This window comes from Protopterus annectens, chromosome 8.part0 (genome assembly GCF_019279795.1).
Source record: "Protopterus annectens isolate FY-2018-M chromosome 8.part0, PAN1.0, whole genome shotgun sequence".
NCBI classification, from domain to species: Eukaryota; Metazoa; Chordata; order Ceratodontiformes; family Protopteridae; genus Protopterus; species Protopterus annectens.
In genome coordinates this window covers 1,273,680,447-1,273,700,046 of record NC_056741.1, presented here as the reverse complement: position 1 = coordinate 1,273,700,046, position 19,600 = coordinate 1,273,680,447, and the positions used below count along the sequence as shown (strand labels likewise).

The 19,600-nt window shown below is 38.9% G+C and overlaps 1 protein-coding gene across 3 annotated transcripts in view; it reads left to right on the top strand.

The window, feature by feature from the left end:
* The first annotated feature begins 230 nt into the window (after positions 1-230).
* Positions 231-19,600, top strand: part of GRIK5 (glutamate ionotropic receptor kainate type subunit 5) — a 3,838,183-nt gene continuing 3,818,813 nt past the window's right edge. For 2 of the 3 annotated variants that reach the window (XM_044080789.1, XM_044080790.1), the window contains exon 1: positions 231-1,386. The gene's annotated coding sequence lies outside the window, so the exon portion shown is untranslated. Of the gene's footprint in view, positions 1,387-6,375; positions 6,432-19,600 lie in introns of all 3 variants that reach the window. The other variant, XM_044080791.1, reaches the window with a different exon arrangement.

Genomic DNA, 19,600 nt, shown 5'->3' with positions numbered 1-19,600 from the left:
TTCCTAAGACTAAACATTTGTCTTTTAAATGAATTCATCCTTTGTGCAGTTTTTCATCTCACCTCTCTTTTTTTTTCTTCTCTTGCATGCCTACCAGTATTTTGCTCTGTCTTTTCTTTCTCCTTTCCTTTTTTCTTCTCTCATGAGGCAGTAGTTTGCTTTTTCTCTGTTCTCTTGCTCTCGTTACTTCTTTGCCTTGCTCACTCGCTCACTCTGGTCTCATTGATAGTGTGAATCTATGAGACCTGCATACGGAGAGCCTCATCATGATTCTGCACACAGCCAAGGCCGGCTGCTCAGAATGTCAATGGAAAAAACAACTCTCTCTCTCTCTCAGTCGCTCTCTTCCTCCCCCTTCTGTCTGTCTTCTTAGCTCCGATCTCCTTCTGCGTTACCACAGTCACTCCTTTACATGACCAGAAACGCTGAACAGGCAACAGAAAAGATTGCAGCATCTCCTGGAGATTTGGGGAAACAGGTTCAGAACAAGCTGTATGCTGCTCTGAGTTTCAAAATGAGAGAGAGATACATCTTGGCACCTTGGATTTTGCCCTTCTAGCTGGGTTTGCTTGCTGCATTGAGAAAGCACCTTAGCAACTGCATTGCCTTTTTTTGTATGTGCGAGCATTAGTGCATGAGTGCGTGTGTGACAGAGGGAGAGAGAAAGAGAGCTGAGACTCGAAATATGGATCCGGCAGAGCAAAAGCTAATCACTGCTCTTCACTGAGAGAGAAATAAATTTCTTTTTCTTTGGAACAATTGACTGGAAAAACACCCCGGATACCTGCCTGGTATGAAGTATGGATGAATTTAATGACCTCTATTCTTGGAAACAAGGCAGCTACTCAAGTTGAAGCTGATATCCCACCAGCTGACAAGGGGAAAACACCATCACGAACTACAGTGTGCTCAGAATACTTTCCCTCTTTTGTCTTTATTATTTTTTATAGGTTTAAGTGAATTAGAAGGGGAAATAAGGACAGAAAAGTAATGATTCCCAGGGCATAGAAACCATGGAGAGCACAAGGAAAAAATGTATCACTAAAAATTTTGCAGCACGCTTGGGAATTTATGAACAAAACTGATGAGATTTCTTTAAACTGGTTTTCAACTTTATGCATTTTTTAAGAAATTTTGCTCGGAATCAGGGACATACAGTTGCTTGGAGGATTCCAGATTTCTTATAGTTTGGATGGTACATTTTCTTTGGGGTTGCAAGACGGAGGCTCACCATTTCTCAAACCTGGAAGATTTTTCTTTTTACTCTTATTTTGTGAAAGATCAAGTGAGAAAAATAGCACTGGAGTTAATTGTTATAAATAAGTATAGAAGTGTTAACTGGGGGACCTGGCATCACACTCTGATGAAACACATCTGACAGATTCTGTAAGTTCACAATTCTTTCTGCTTCATCTGCCCCTGCTCTAAAAAGATACCCAGTGATTTAACAAATGAGTAAGATATACAATGTTCACTGCAGATTCTGCAAGTGTATGTGCATGTGTTTGTGTGTGTTTGTGTCTTTTAAGTTGTTAATGTTTGCCTTATGTTAGTACACAGATTGCAGTTACCTTCGTTCATCTGCACTGAAATATGGAATGAGGGCCATAGTTATGCAGTTGAAAATATACTTGAAATAAATATAAGCAACACATTTGTTCAGCTGAAGTGTTCCTTAATATTAACACTCTGCAGGGTTGTATAGGGGTAATGATGCCTTTTTCATATTAAGTAGTGTGTGCATGTCACTTACATGTGCATCACTTTTATGTGCACCTTTGTGATGTATAGCTGTGCGTGAGTCCATCTATAGTATATATTTACATGCATATAATCTACACGATCATATATTGTTGTATACCTCCATTTAAGGCAAATGATGTTGAAAAGTACTAATGCTACTGCAAAATATGTGTAATCAAACATACATATTTATCTGTGTGTGTGTATATATATATATATATATATATATATATATATATATATATATATATATACACACACACACACACACACACACACACTTGTCTATATATCTGAAAACAGTGACAGAGAAGTCAATGTTTAAACGAACACAAAAATGCTACAAAAAGGCATGCAAAATTTTCAGCAGATAGTAGCCAAATCCACGGCTTTAATATTTTTTTCTTTCTTTTTTATACATCTGAATGTTTATTTTCACTGATCTTTCTTTGTGATTTATTGGACCAGCCTTTTTGCAAAAAGAGATGATTTACAACAATAGGTGTGGTTGCTTTATGATGCATATGTAAAGGTGTTATTGGATTTGTAAAGACTGAAAGGGGATTCAATTATCTAGTGAGTTGCTAGTGAGCATAAAGATACAGTTGCATGACTTGCATGATGTTATCTGGCATGTCTGCTGAAAAAGGTACGTATTGAAACACCTGTTGTTTTATGTAAAAATTTGTGGTATCCATGTACAATAGGTTTGGGGTAGTGAATGAGCTTGTTTGTATGTTGCTTTGTTGCACCTATCTATAACATTTAAGAGCCACTGTGCATGTTGTATTTATTGACCTAAGCAGTATGCAAAGCATCTGTATCTATCCTTTTACCCATTCACAGTATCTATCACTGAGATACATACTAAGTGATGCATCTGTCTGTTTCTCTGTATACTTATCAGTCTAGGAAAGTGATTCTGCCTATATAGAAATTACAGTTCTTTGCTTGTACTACACAGTCATTTTGTGGAGAGCATCAGAGAGCCATAAATTATGTGTGTATGACCAGTTACACACTTATGCCTCAGATTTCTTTATGAGCAGATATTGTGTCTCAGGCAAATTATGTGGGGGTAGTAGCTGCTTCTCTTTAATAACTCTATATGAGGAAGACTCTGGAACTGTGTGTAAGCAACAGCACCAGCAGATGTTTATGTCTCATAACTGAGTGTTCTTGTGCCATCAGTATCACTTACCCATGTGCCAGACTGTCGCTATTTGCTTTCTGGAGTTCAAAAGTGCAGGCACTTTTTCACTTCTGCCCCTTTCCCCTCTGCTTACTGATGCTGATATTGCTTTCCTTGTCATAAAACTTCTGATGTAATTGCTGTCACAGGCTATCCATCCGTGTGATTTATACACATTTGCTCAGTATTGACAGGTAATTTAATTTATGGTTTAGATGGAACAGACAGCCTATATTAACACTATTGTAGCTCTCAATGGTGCGGCTGAGAACTGCAGCTTTTCACCCATTTAAAGGATTATTTGTTTTTGAGTTATCTGTTTTGATGTAGTTTTTACTGCACTACCTCCTATGCCTTTTATTACTGTTGCTTCTAAGGTTCATCAGCATAAAACAGAAAATAGTGACTAACCTGCAGAAATTGGAAGAAGGGGGCACTTGAAATAGAACTGTAAGCATGTCTCCAGAGGCTGGCTGCAAAGAAGGTGATTAGTGTCTCACAGGGATGAAAGCAAAATACTGGGCAGATAGAGGCAGAAAGATTAACAGACCTCATTAACTCATTACTGGTAATGTGCCTTATTTTCTTTAACCCCTTATGGCCCGACCGGAATCATACTTGCATACCATGACATACACATTGAAGGGTTTGTTGTATGACTGATGTGCGGACATACATTTTGAAGGGTTTGTTGAATGGCCAGTGTGCTATATCAGATCTAGGCATTGTTGTTGTGTAGTCTAGATTATTAAATAAAATTATGTAGCCAAAAATTGGCTGCCAAAGTCAGTGAAGTTGGATGTCTGCTTGATTGTTGCCCACCTTTCTGAGTATTTTTTTTTATTTCTTACTCTTACACATTCTTAACAGATTATACTGGAAGAGTTTATTTTCTGTGTTATTAGCATGGAGGAGTAGCAGTAAATGAAATCCCCCCCACCACTTCCCATGAACTATGCTTGAAATAGGATACCTCCACTGTGACCTTTCTTGGGGATGGGTGTGGTACTATTCACAAAGGATGAAATGCACACCACGCCCATTTCTGGGTAGATATGTGCCCTTGAACCAGTTGGAATAGGATGTAGAGCCTGATGACTGTTATCCGCTTTGGCCATTAATAATGGTTTGCACAAAAGAAGGATTTCAGTGAAGCCTTTGGCACTGTTCTTGACTGACAGTGACAGAGAAAATTAAAGGCTCTGAGGCTGTATCACAAAATAGTATAGTGAGTCTAAAAATGGATATTTGAACAGATGCAGAGAGGGTTTTGTTAGAAGGCAGTTGTCAGAAAGTCAGTAACCACTGGAGTGCCAAGAGATCAGTGATAGGACCAGTCATCTTTAATAAAGTTGTGCCAGGTGGGTTTGGGGGCAAACATCAGCTTGTATTTTGACATAGAAACAATAATGTGGTAATTATGAATGGGGGTGAAGACTTCAGAGAACTCAGGGGGCTAGCATTATGGATACCTAGGTGATAGCTGAAATTTAACATAAAAAAGTGCAAGGGTTATGTACTTTGAGGAAATACAGTAGACAATGTGCATTCCTAATGTGGTGGTGGGGGGGTGAAAATGACTTGAGGCAACAAGAACTGTTAAACTCATGCATGCTACCTAGTGTGGAAAAAGGTGTGATATAGTTCAGGTCTGTACAGCATGATACGTGAATTTTCGAGGATTTGAGTTCATTCTTCCATTGTGCAAGACATTAGTAAAGCCACATCTGGATTATTGTATACTGCTCTGGAGTCCATGCAGGCAAAGGGAAATCAGACAGATGGAAAACGTAATAAGAGTTATCAAAGGGATGCCGAATATAGATGGGTGTGGTTTATGAAAAGAAACTTAGAATGCTGGTAATGTACTCCTCAGAAGACAGAGAATATATGACCTGGTCACATGACATTGTTTAGGGAGAAGTAGGAAGAGCAGGAAGACTGGATTTGAAGAGAGGGGAGAATCAGTGGCAACTAGAAGGTGCACATTTCATGTTAGATTTGAGAAAATATTATACTAAGGCAAATGTGCTAGAGCATAAGTACTACCTAAGGCAGCGTAAGGAACCAGTGAGGCAACAAGGTGATTGTTGTAGAGCAATGAAAGGATTGGATAAAGTTATTGGAGGGCCAGCTTCAACATTCAGATGGACTTGCCTCATGGATCTTCCCCCATGAATACCCTCTCTTACTTGTAAAATGCACCATTTCCATTCAAATCTTTCTTCATAGGAAAGGAGGTGACTAGAACTGACCACTGGATAATGCATTCCATTTAAGAAGTTAAGTACAGGAAGTTGCCATTGGGCATGTGCTGCAGAGTGGGATGGAGAACACTAGTTCAAAGATATGATGTGGGACCATGAGTGGTGGGTCCCAAGTTACCTACTAGGTGTTATAGAAATCACTTGACAACAAACATAATGCAAAAGAGAGAGATCAAAGATCTCACTCTGTGGAAGATGGATGAAGCATCCAGGGAAGAATCTGCAAAGGGTGGTGAAGTGGGCAGAAAGACGACAGCTGTAGTTCCAGACTTGGATCACAACAACCCTGGTGTACAGTATCAGCATGAGGGTTTAGATCTCATGATAACAAAAATTACCTGTGTGTGGTGATCTGGACTGGACCACCAGGGGCAGAGTTAGAGGGCAGTGGCAACGACAAACAGAATCCTGGGGCATATCATGAAGGGTAGACTCCAGAAGCAAAATGGTAATGCTTTCACTGTACAGAACTCTGATCAGACCCAGACTTAGCCCGTGCTAAGTTATGGAGGACACAAAGCCCAGACTTAGCCCGTGCTAAATTATGGAGGACACAAAAGGAAAGGGCTATCAGGTTACTGGGAGGATATGAGTACAGACTAGAGGAGCTACCAGAAGACCCAGGAAGTACTTGATCATGTCAGGGATGTAAAGGGGTCATCATGAACATGAAGGAAAGAGGGACAGAAAGAGAGAGAGAAGGAAGGGGACCACAGCCTGTAGATTTTAGGGATTAACTGCACCCTGGATCTCTGAATGAACTTTTCACAGAGAGTTGTAGACTCAGGTAATAGACTGTCAGAATGTGTGACAGAGTTGGAATCAAAAGAGGTTTTTAAGAGGATATCAGACAAAGAGAAGGGATACTGGGAGGTAGAAATGGAAGAGAGATAGAATGCTAAACCCTTTAGACTAGACAGGTGTGTATTGTATCTTATTGCCAGGCAGCAGTAATGTAATGTAAAACATGTAAGTACCACCAGCAGCCCATGGGAAGAACACAGAGGAGTATAGAGCTGCATAGGTAGTTGGCACAAACTGTATCACGTTAAGTTGTCTGTTAGGAAGCTAATAAAAGCCCTGATGAGACAATGTTTGTAAGCTGCATTTCTGAATGACCTGCTACCATTTGACAGCAGTTCTTTTAATTGTGTTTATATATTTTTTGGACAGAGCTGTTCAACTCATTTGAGACCAATTTTCAATGAAGACCCAAGAGCACTGTTTGGGTAAGTGACTTGTTCAGAGCTGCACGTTAAGTAAATGGAGATTATCAGAATCAAACCCAGGACTACAGGAGTTAATTTCTGCTTATAGCTTTAATCATATGAGTGTCTGCTAGGGTATAATGGAACATCATGAGAGTCAAGAATAAAAGTTTGTGTTTGTGTGTAAGAAGTTTCAATTAAAAAAGTTTGTGTCTATATATGTTTGAATGTGTTCCCATTCATTTACATTTGACTAAATTACAAGTGGCTGAATAAAATTCATTGAAAACACATTTCACAGAAAAGTGAAGGAGGGTACGGTTATTCACTACCGGTGTGGTTTATGATCCTGGAATAGTAGGAGTTAGTCTAGAACAACATTTATACCTTGCAAATGCCCAATCATGTTGTAGCCACATATTTGAGTTTGTACACCAGCAGTGATTTACCATGTGTGATGTTTTCTCTTTTCACTGTGGTTATGTGACCTCACAATTAATATATTTAAGTAAGGGAATGGAAGTGTGGGAGCAAAGCAAGAACAAACTTTTGAAAGTGTATTTGCTGTGTTTGTCATTTTTGATGAAATGTGGGTCAGTGAAATGTGTAGTAAAAACAGAGTGTGTATTTAAGTTTTTCAACAAGCTCTGATTCAACCAAAAGTGCTTTCAATGAAAAGAAATACACTTGTGTGTGTGTGTGTGTGTGTGTGTGTGTGTGTGTGTGTGTGTATGTGTGTGCTGGTGTGGGTGTGTGCCAGATATCTGTGTAACACAGTTTGGCTAATATGAAAAGTCACTGCTCTGAAAAAAATGTGTGTGAATGAACTTAAATGGATTTATAAAACAAGAATAGTTTCTGACCAGAAACAGAATACTTTTTCCCTGCTCAGATTCCCTGTTTCCTATTTCCATTTTTATGAAAGCTTTATATTACTCTTTTGATTCAGATTGTTTGCCTGCTCTTCCTTTCCAGTACAGGTTTCCATAGCAATGGTTATTTGATGCCACTACTGAAGGTGTGTTTTGAAAATTTGCTTTCTTTCTCAGATATATTGTTTCATATTCTTTACAACCCCCATATTTTCCAACCTTGAACTTCAGATTATCTACCACACTTAGTAGCATGTCTTCACTTCTGGAATAAAAAATCTTCCAACACTTAATGTATCCCAAAGAAATTGCCAGTCATTTTCTAAAGAATGTCTAGATTCCTCTTCTGTGATGGACAGCCTGGACATCTTCAGTCTCTTCTTAAGCACTATTGATGTAATTCCCAATTGTACTATCATTTACAGGTTTTATTAGCCTTATGACCATGACATTGTTATTATAACAGAATCATTATGTCTCTCCATATAGTTGCTACTTCTCTTTCTGATCATAATACTTAATACAGTACTGTGGTTTTAGGAAAACTGTTCCTTTCCTTGACTATGTGATAGATGAATCAGAGTCCCTTCCTACTAAATTTTGATGCCTTCTGTCTTCAACATCTCTTCTGTGCAGTTATTGTACATGTGGTGAACATGTTCCTGGTTGATCATTTTCTCCCCAGTTCTGTTTCCCTGATGTTCTCTTCCTTTTATCTTCATGTCTTTTATTATAATGGGATACTGAAATCACAATTTATGCAGCAGCTAATTTTGACAGTGGAGTCTAATTATCAGTGGGAGTTCTGACTTTAACTGATGAGTCTCTGTTGTTTTAGGGAAGTTACTAATTGTATTATTCATAATATAGCTTTGGCATTTCTTTCCTCAACTTCCTTTTTCTGAACATAATATCCCCTGCTGTTTAAAATAAGGCAAAACTTAATTTCAGAACAACCTGCTCTCAATGACTCCCACACAGATGTTTTATTTCTATTTTTGGCATGTTATCAACAGTTTGCGTGCATGTTCACTACATTATCAAACTTATAAAATATCCCCCAGACCTGCCATATTTATCATACTCATTAAAGAGTAAACCCATGCCAATGCTCCCAGGTTTCTCTGGAATAAGTAGAAATAAAACACTATGATTGCTGAATCTTTAGATTTGTTTAAGCCCATTTACTGGATGCAAGTGATCATCAAACATCTAACTAAATGTAAAATAGAGTCCACAAGTCTCATTTGAAGAGTTACAGAAATTGGAAACCTTTGCAAGAGGTCTTTAACTTATTCTAAGGCTCTAATTTCACTTATTGTTTGTATGCTATATGTGAAATTTATATTATGTGTATTATATTACTTCAGTTAAGTACACTGTATACGTGTAAACTACTATTTTATTTATATTAATGAAATATGTTTATTGATTTGTTACTAGGTGGGAGGTTAGCATAACAGTTAAGGTATTTACCTTACAGACACAAGGTGCAGTGTTTGATTCTCACAGGGGGTAATTAGCTAGGCTTAAAATGGCCCACAAGGGCAGTTAGCCTTGACCTAATCTATGGACCATGGTTTTATGTTGCTTCTATTGTCTTTGCTGTAAGGCCTGGGAAGAAGCTGAAAAGTGATTTTTACCAGCCCACTTACCTGGTTAACAAACATTAAATGAATTAATTAAACAAATCCTTCTGGAGCTTACATCAGCCACTTCCCAATGAACCTTTTTTGATCTTCACATTTGATCTTTCACCCTGACAGCTGAAAAACAATTTCTCCTATTCTGTACTTGCACTTTTCCCCCACAAATACACCGTGCCCTTACAAAATTAATAGTATCTCAACCCTCAGAATGAAAACATGTTTGATAAATGAAATATGTGGAGCCCACTGGTTGCGTATCGTTTTATTGTGTTACAAGACAGGGTCAACTCATCAATGTCACTCGTTGTTTTACTACTTGTGCATTAACGTGTACAACCCCAAGGCATATAAATAAAAATGACCAAAAGATATCCTCCAGCCCCTATATATTCTTGCACCTTAGTACAGATATTATTACAGTATTACCTTATCATTATGGCCAGTTCTTTAAATGAAAGACTGGCTCATTAACTGCAGAAACAAGTTTTAGCTAATAGAAAAATCCTTAATATAAAGAGGATGAATTTCATGTTGTCCCAAAGAGGCAGTGTGATTCACACCTTTAAACATTGTATTGGTATGTTAATATTCCAATTTACTTTAATGTTCTTTAATCTGACAAATCTAGAATTGCAGCATTGGGCTAATATATTAGACTGATCATCATTATAAACCTAACTCTATCTTGGAACAGTTATTGTATAGTTTACTGGTATGTAAAAAGCAGAATTTTTTATCTTTTGAGCAAATGACAAAACTCATATCTGCTTGTCTACAATAAACAAAATCAGCATTATTACCCTTCGCTTTGTCAGACGATAACTATGCAAAGTTTCAAGTCATTGATTTAAATAAGCCAGCCAATACAGAAATTGATAGCTATTTCTTGTTGATAGCTATTTCCCATAGAAAATCAATGCTGGTATGATTTGTAATACCAGTTTTGCTGTGGTTGTGCAACAGGCCTCCCACAATGGGATTAGAGAGGTTGCCCACCTTAAAAAAAAAAGTGCTTTTCCGCGGTATTCAGGGAATTTGTTAGGTTATTGCAGTTTTTTATGTTTGTTGTTAAAACTATGGATAATTTTAGTTTTTCATAGTTTTTATAGCATATATTATTTTAAATTGTGATGTAAGCATGACATTGAACTCTTTCCTTTATACAATATATATACTTTTATGGAATATATTTCTTTCTTTATCAAATGTGTGCTGTCATAAAACACTACCATATGTTTTCAGTTTCATTTAGATTAAATGTATTTTCCCAGAATTTTGATGTTAAACATGATTAAGGTATACTATCATCTCCAATAAACTTGTTTCAAGCAAACTCTGTTATGTATCTTCTTTTATATTTTTATTTAGCTGTGCATATCACAACACAATTGTTAGAGCTACTCAAGGCTCAGGCCATTTAATTAATACTGTTAACTAAATAATATGTTAAAGCCTGATATAGTATAACTGATTTTGAAAGATTTTATCAGTAATTGTTTTTTTATTTTTATTTGAGGTTGAAAATGGGTATCATTTAACACTGAATTTGGAGTTTAAAATGACCCATAAGCATTAACATGCTTAGGAATATGTTTTTACTAAACTTACCTGAGAACAAGTAGAAAGCTGATTTATCAATGGGATTTTAGCCTACAGCTAATGAATCAAGTTAAATTTTATACATAATGAAATTGATAAAAATTGTTTTAGACTTGAAATATTCAGTAGCACTTAAAACTGAAATGTAACTAGTTTCTAACAGTACAATATATCTTTTGTTTTTCTTTGTGCCTTTCAGTTTGATATAAATCTCATGTGTGTTTAGGTTAGCCATCAAGTCTTGGGGTGTCTGACAAGTCTCAGATACAGCACAGGCTGAAAATTTTACATGTTCAAAAAAATATTTGTAAGACTTGTTATGAAAATATTGAGTGTTAACTTAGTGAAATTAATTTTTCCTTTTATATATGGAAAATTGCATACCACCTAAGAAGTACTACTGAAAAAAATCAAATCAGTACATCTGAATTCATATAAGTGAAATATTCCCTAAAGCAGGTTAGATTTGTTGGGGCATTTCTTACATTTATACAAGATCCAGAAGAAAGCAACTGGGCTTCTTATAAGAAGAAATGTATCTGCCCTAGCCCTGAGTAGCATCCTGCCATCACACAGAATGATACCACAATACAAGGACAAAATTATTGACTTCAACAACTGGCTAAGCTTCTGGTGTCATTCTAAGGGGATCCAGTATCTGTCTGCCTGGGATAACATGATCGGCAGACCACGATGTTTTGCCAGAGATGGCCTGCACCTATCACCATTGGGATTCCGGATACTGGCTAAGGCTCTTGCCACCCCTATAGTGCCTTTTTTAGGCAAGGTTCAAATGACAAATTCACCACCTTAACAGGTACAAGCAAGCAAAATCTGAGGGTAATGCCACTCAATGCTAGAAGTCTAAACCTCAAAATGCATTCACTTGAGGCACTCCTTAAAATGGAGAACATCAACATCTGTGCAGTGACAGAGACCTGGTCCAAGGCTCCAGAGAGCACCCCTGCATTATCAGGCTATAATTCATACCACACCTTTTGACCACCTAACCTGGACCGAAACACTAAAGGTGCAGGCATGTCCATATTCATTAAGAATCTCCACACCTCCAGGCTAGTTGCTCAGCATTATGCATCCGAGATTATCCAAGTGCAACTAACTCTGGGCAAGACTGCAATCCAAATTGTAACTTGCTACAGATCCCCCACCATGCCCCAGGATTCCCACTCCTCATTTCTTGATACATTGGAAAATATTACGGTACAACCTAACACCGTAATAATGGGAGAGTTCAACTACCCCACCATCAACTGGGAAAATTACTCCTGTACCAACTCTTTTGATCAACGTTTTCTGGAATTCATAAATTTCAATGCCTTGGATCAACTTATTCACACCCCCACCAGGGGCAGCAATATCCTAGACCTGGTCATTACTAACATGGGTGACCGGTGTTCCAGACCAGAGGTCAATTCCTCGTTGGTCAGATCCGACCACAAGCTAATCACCCCAGACATCCACAGCCTGCCCCCACCCTCCCAGTAGGGAAACCACTGTAAAGAATTTCTCCAAAGCCAACTTCACGCTTCTTAAGACAGAAGTGGCAACTTCACGACACCCATGCAGATGGACAATAGAGGTATGACTGCTGAATACTACACAAATGCACTTTATAAGCACTTGCATGAGTGCATGGATCATGCTATCCCTAAGAGAACCAAGATGCTATCCTCCAAAAAAAGGAAGCCAATCTGGTGGTCCCTTGCCATAAAAAAACCTCTACAACAGAAAAAAGAAACTGTTGCAAAAAAGAGTAAAATCCCATGATTAGAGGAACTCCCTGGTCACCCTCAGTAAGAAGCTGAGATCCCTCATAAAATCTTCCAAAGCTATTCACAAAAACAAAATCACCACTGATTCCAAAGACAACCACAAAGCATTCTATAGCTATGTCAAGAATCTCAATGGCAACACTCAGATCTGCTCTGAGTTACAGAACAATGGCACTAAATATACAGAACCAACTGATATTGCCAACATCCTGGCAGACAGGTTCAGTGCTAACTTTACCCCCCCCTCACCCCCTAAAGGGCCCATCTCTATACCGGAAAAATGCAAAGTTCCTGTAATCACGGCTGCACAGGTAAAAACCGCACTCTCCAAAGCCAAGAACACAGCATCCATGGGACCTGACAATATCCCAGGCTGCATTCTATATGAACTGCAGAATGAACTGGCACCCCACCTAAGCACCATGTTCAATAATAGCCTCACCTCAGGCTTTGTGCCCACTGAATGGTGCACAGCAATTGTTATCCCACTCCACAAAGGGGGAGCCACCACAGACCCCGGGAACTACCGCCCTATTAGCCTAACAAGCCTGGTCTGCAAGGCCGTGGAATGTATCATCATGGATCTTATACACAAAGACATTGGTAATCTCCAAACTCTGGATCCCACCCAGTTTGGGTTTGTAAAAGGCAGATCATGTCTCCTAAACCTGATAGACTTCTTTGAAGCAGTCACTAAAGCCGTAGATGAGGGTAAGGTGGTTCATGCAGCCTATCTAGATCTCGCCAAGGCTTTTGACACCATCCCTCACTCTGGAATTATAGATAAACTCACTAAACTAGGTATAAATCCCTATGTCACAAGATGGATTGCCAACTGGCTCATTGACAGAACCCACACTGTGAAAGTAGCAGACTCCAAATCTGACTTCAGACCAGTGACAAGTGGAGTACCACAGGGTTCAGTCCTGGGTCCTCTCCTGTTTGGTATCTACTTTTCTGAAGTACAGGCTAACACAGAAGGTCTTTGGCTAATGAAGTTCGCAGATCACTGCAAACTAGGAGCCATAATCGAAACTCCTGATGATGTGGGCATCCTACAAAAGGGCCTCACAGAGACAGATGCCTGGTGTCAAAGCCATGGCCTTAAGCTCAATGCCAAAAAGTGCATTGCCATCCCCTTTGGTAAAAACTCTGTAGCCATGAGCTACCACATAGGTGGTAGTCTACTTAACACCAAAAGTGTGATAAGAGACTTTGGGACACAGGTGGACAGTAGTCTCTTCTTTGATAATCACATCGCCACAGTAGTCAGGAAATCCTTCTACATGACACACCTCATCACAAAAGGTTTCTCATCCAGGAAAAAAGAGGTCATTGTTCCCCTCTACTCATCACTCATTAGACCCATTATAGAGTACAACGCCCCTTTTGGTATGTACCTTACAAGACACCTACAACAACTGGAAAGGCCACAGAAATACCCCACAAAGAGGATTACTGGCCTCAAACAGATGCCCTACACAGACTTTCTCAAAAAACTTCAGCTTTACTCTGTCACATATCGCCTACTCAGAGGCAATCTCCGCCTAACATACAAAGCTATGTCAAACCCAGAGCTGTTGGACATGCTCCACTTAAAGAAATCCCAATCCCTCTGAGCTACATGCCCTAGGGACATAAACCTTGTCACTACACTAAACAGAACATGCTGGAGGGGAAGATTCCTGTCCCAGAGACTTCCCATACTCTGGAACAAACTACTTATCTATATCAAACAAAGCTCCTCATTAGCACTCTTCAAGAAAAATCTTGATGATTGGATGGGAAATAGAAAATTCACCCCGGGGATCACCTCTGTGGCTCTGCTCGACAGGAGCACAGGAAAATAATTTTCTTGGGTGGCGAAAGCCAGGGTACCTTTTTGGCTAGGTTTATATAGACCTTAGGGCCAATAGCCTAGTACCTACCTATGAACCCATGAACCTATGAAAACTGAGTACACCCATAGATGTTTCGGTAAACATAACAAAACAGTTTGAGTTTTATTTTGTAAATAAAGATATATGACACTTGAACCATTCATTCTTACTTGCAAAAGACTGAGAGGTGACATTATTTTACTTTGCTGGACTTTTAATGCTGATGCCAACTTACATTCTTCAGGGCTACTAAATGTCCAAAAAACTATGCAGAGAGGACCTTTTAGACTTCAGACCATTATAAAACTGTCAGATACAGCTACATTCTTCCTTGGCTATAGTGGCTGTTGAGTATTAGAACAGTGTGGAAAAGACATCCTCATATAATATCTTCTTTTTTTAAGCAGTTACCTAATCATTACATGGAAAAAAAACAAAATTTCTTGTTTACATCTTGGTGTATTATATTTATGTCTATGTATGTTTGCTAACAATGGTTGACCATTTACTAGGTTTCCTGTTATGTCTCTACTCAAAAGTCAGAATAGAAGAACATGCTTTATCAGTGAACAGCTTATAGCACATACTGTAATGAACATTTTTACAACCAAATTATAATAGTCAGCAGACGACTTTCAGATTCTACTGCATCTAAATTCTTGACAGTCAGACAACTGGTGTAACTAAGTTTTTGCATCTTGATTCATACCAACAGTGGAGTGCACACATTTCTAATGGTAAAGATTTCATAAAAAAGTATCCACTAATGCTAAAAGACTGAATAATCCCTGGGATTCAATAATGCCTACACTAAGTGTATACCATTCTGAGTGAACAGATGACACAAACATAACTCACACCTTCCTCCTAATTTTATGTTTCCTACTGATTTTCTGATAGCTTTAAATATTAACAGGGATTCATAAAGGTTATCGCAAAGTATAGACAACATGTACATTTAGTGTAATCATTCATAGTGACTAGATATCACAAAATATGTGGTAGAGATGTTCTTGAATACATATCGTGTACACTTAGTATAGGCTTTATTGAATCTGGCCCAGTGTTTTTAATACATATAAACATACCTCTCAATTTCTTAGAGCAGATAATCTGGAGAAAAGCCTAAAATAATGGGTGACAAAGCCCCAAAAACAGAGACGTATTTTAAATATTGCTCTTAATAAGTTGCTTTTGTGTTACCATGCATTTTCTGAAGGATCTAAACACTGAAACTCAAATGTATTTTTATTTTATTTATTTATTTATTTTATTTTACATTTGTTAACTGGGATAGTCCAACTGGACAAGGTCCATTTTCAGCGGAGGCCCGGGGACAAAAGCTCCACATATGAAAAAAACTTGACTTTATTCAACAATGCAGAAAACATCTTAGCAATATTACAGTGGTTGTTCATTTACATTCAGAAAAGTTTTCATATACACCTTTGGAGTTTACAATAAAGATCATACCAAGAACAATAAAGAAATGTATGTAATTGTTTAGTGACTTCAGTCGTCCTCAGTGATTTACCAGAAAAAACACAAACTTTATGAGGAACAGACCAAAAAAAAAAAAAATGAGGCAAAAATCTGGACAGTTGAGAAGTTTGGATACAAACAGTCATAAAGTACTACCTTTCCCTCGATATATATAGTTCACCAACAAGACTTGTGAACTCATCAAAGCTTTTAGTACCTTTAGAATTCCTGTCAAAGTTCTAGTAACTTCATGTGTGATATCTGGGAGCCTGGTTATTATGATGTCCTCTAATATCCTTATGGTTTCAATTACCATTAGAGAATGGGTGACCGGTACATCATCACTTTGATTGGAGAACTGACATTCTCCAGCTGGGTGTTAATGTACAGGTAATGCCTGGTGGAAAACAAGTCTGCCACTACAAGGTATTAAACTGCTGTGGAAATCAGACAATTAGAAAGCAACTGGCCACCATTATTTATGCTTGCTAAACAGTGCATCTGATGTTGTCAGTTTTCATTCTATCGTCAACTGATGGGTTCAGATCTGATCCCTTGGATCTGACTCAGCTGTTGCTAAAGCTTGTGGCAACCAAAAACTCTCGAGCTTCTCCCTTACCCACAATGCACTGACCCTAAGTACCCCATATCTCTTTTGCCACTTTAAGCAAAAGGTGGGGTAATCAATCAGTCTCGAGCGTTTGTTATAAGTCTAAATATCTATGCATTTAGCTTTTTTCTTTTACCTGTCGTATATTTCTATTACTGTTTTAAGTATTTCTTGAAAAGTATAATTAGTATTCTTTTCTCTGCTAACCTACAGTGATTGTAGTTCTTCCTACCATTGTTGGTATCTTCTTTTTCTTATCTTTCCCTTTTTCTAAAAAAATAAAAAGTTAGTTAAATATATAGTTATATATATAGTATATATGGTTCCCATTCAGAAGCCTGAAACATCATAAGCCTGAAAATCAAAATCCTGAAACCAAAAGCCTGAAAATTCAGAATCCTGAAAACTCAAAATCCTGAAAGCCCAAAATCCTGAAAGACCAAAATCCTGAAACTCAAAATCCTGAAAACACAAAATAGACATACTGATGTCATTGTGGCTTTGCTATTGTTAGCCCTGTGGTGTTAGCATGTATGCAATAGTGGGGTTATTTAAGTTAGGAGTGAGTTAAGGGTTAGGGGTCAGGTGAGTGTCGTGGATAAGCCGGACCTTAGGGTTAGGAGTTAGGGTCAGGGTCAGTTGGTAGATATTAGTGTCTTTATAGTGACATATTAGCATTATTTGTGTTTTCAGGATTTTGAGTTTCAGGATTTTGGTCTTTCAGGATTTTGGGCTTTCAGGATTTTGAGTTTTCAGGATTCTGAATTTTCAGGCTTTTGGTTTCAGGATTTTGATTTTCAGGCTTATGATGTTTCAGGCTTCTGAATGGGAACCATATATATATATATATATGTGTGTGTGTGTGTGTGTGTATTTTTGAAAATGGTGGAGAAATGGCCAGCGGGCTTTAAAAAAATGTTCACAATTCTGACATAAGATTCTGTTATCAGATGCGCACACCTTATGTGTGTACTATTTAGGGCCTCTTCATTTACAAGAGGAGTATTCAATATGTCATACGTTCAATCCCAAGGCTCTGGTTGAACACAAAAATAAATTGTATAAATAAAAATTAAAAATAAATAATCTTGAAAGGACTTTTACCCTCTTCTTTTGAAGAAGCTATATCTAGGGACAAGTCTCCCAAATTAAAATCTAAGGCAAAAACAGAGTCTCTGAAGCCTTCCTCCCTGCCTTCAGCTTCAGAGTCTTCCCAAAAAAGGATCTGATCTGAAATTATCTGATCTGATGCCCTCACATCCAAAGAAATAAAAGTTGATGAATCTGACTTCATCGGATCTGAGACAGTCTTCTTCGGACCTGGCTGATGCCAGTCCATCTAAATATTCACCCTTGGTGGATGCTGTACCCTCCCCTTTCTGGAAAGACCCAGGTCTCCTTCAGTCTTGTCTGCTCATTCTTCCAGGAGCATTACAAAGGATGTAAAAAGACTGGTGATAAAAGTCCTGTCAGTGCAGGGTCAGATGGGTGGCCCCTCTGCTCCTATCCATCTGGGTCAAAAGGTTTGTTCCACTACTACACTCCCACTACAAGTTCCTCCTCTGAATCCTTTAGTGGTTTGAGTTTATGGATCCTAGCTGCCCAGTTCTATCTGGCTTGGATCTGAGGATTTCTGTATCCTCGGATCCTAAGCTTACTCTGAGTGCTCAGAGGAGAGCTCTCGGAGCCAAAGCTTCCCTGTCAGATCCGAAGTGTTGCAGTTGACTCTGAGACTTTCAGAGCCATCTGTGTGCCTCAGATCCTTGGCACTGGACAGCTCGACTCCAGCTTCTACCTTGGGATTTTGCTTTGGAGTGGGGCAGGGCCACAGTCCAGAAGCTTGCCTTCTCAGATCCAAGGTCTTCCCTTTGTCTGGGGCAATCTGCTTTTGAGGCTGTGAAAAGAGTTTTCTCTGCCTCAACAGAACAGATGGCTCCAACCCCCTCAGATCCTAGATCTTCAACCCCAACATCTCAGTGTTTAGAGTTTCACCACATCTTTCCACATGGACAAGCCAGTACCAGGACCCTAGACTTCCCCACAGGGAATCTTGATTTATTTTTCTGATACCTGTCCAGATCATCCCATGGAGAATGTCCCTAAGAAGAAGACATGCAAGAAGAAGTAGCTTTACTCACCAGAGGAGTTCATCACAGTGGATACGGATTTTGATAAAGGTAAAGGGTCCCCATGGTCACCTCTTAAAGATGTCTCATTTGGAGACATCCTTGAAATCCTTAAACAGAGAGGTGGCTGGACACCCAGTAACCCTTTGTATGAGGAGTCTGTATTCCTGGAGGTCTTCAGTACTAGACCATCTACCTCCTGAGTGAATCTATCCACTGATGAGCTCAGTGAGTTGATCTCTTGGTGGGTGTGGAAGGAACCTGGCACCATTAAACCTATACCATGGAGACCATGTAAGATTATGGGGACCACCATGGACAAGCAGTTTTGGGAAAAAGGGATGCCCATTGATGCCATTGTCATAGTAGTGGCCACCAAAAAGAAACTTGCTGAGGAGAGTTTCACTGTCCATCTCCCCAACAGGAAGTCGCATGCAATAGACAGATTTGGGAAGCATGTGTATGCTTCAGCAACCTTTGCTTTGTTTGGCACACTTTACAAGACCTCAGAAGGATTTGATTAAGGAGTTGCTAAATACCCTCTTGTGCTGTTTCTGAAGAAGTTCAGTTATCTGTGACTTTTCTTAGTTGTCTACCCTGCAATCCATTTCTAATTCCTCCATGAGGTTAGTTTCGCATGTAGCAGAAGGAACCTCAAGGGCAGTGAGTTCAGGCATTTCCATTAGAAGGCATGCCTGGATGAACTTGTGTGATTTTGCAGACCATTTCAAGTCCTTGTTTGTTAATGCTCCCTTTGACAGCACATCTTTGTTTGGCCCCAAGGTGAAGAACACACTATCCAGGTGTGAAAAGGATGGAAAGACCCTGTCTGTCTTGGGCATATGTTTTTTGACCCCTCAAAGATCCTTCTCCAGGAATCAATGAGGCAGTTGAAAGATGAGGTTCAAGAAGTCTCAGGGTCTGTTCCAAGACACACATGTAGGAGCTTCTCCCAGAGGCAGAGGAGGGAACTCTAATGGATGATAATGCCCATGTGGCAGAGGTATCCCACAAATTCAGGGGACAAGAGAATCCTTCCTTTACAGACTAAGCTGAAAGGAGGCCTGATTGTCCAGAGGCAGTCAGTGGATGTTTATCCGCGCACCAGAGAGGCTGGCTAGACTTAACAAAAGATACTTGGGTGCAAAGGAATTTTTCCAGAGGTTATATAATTCCTTT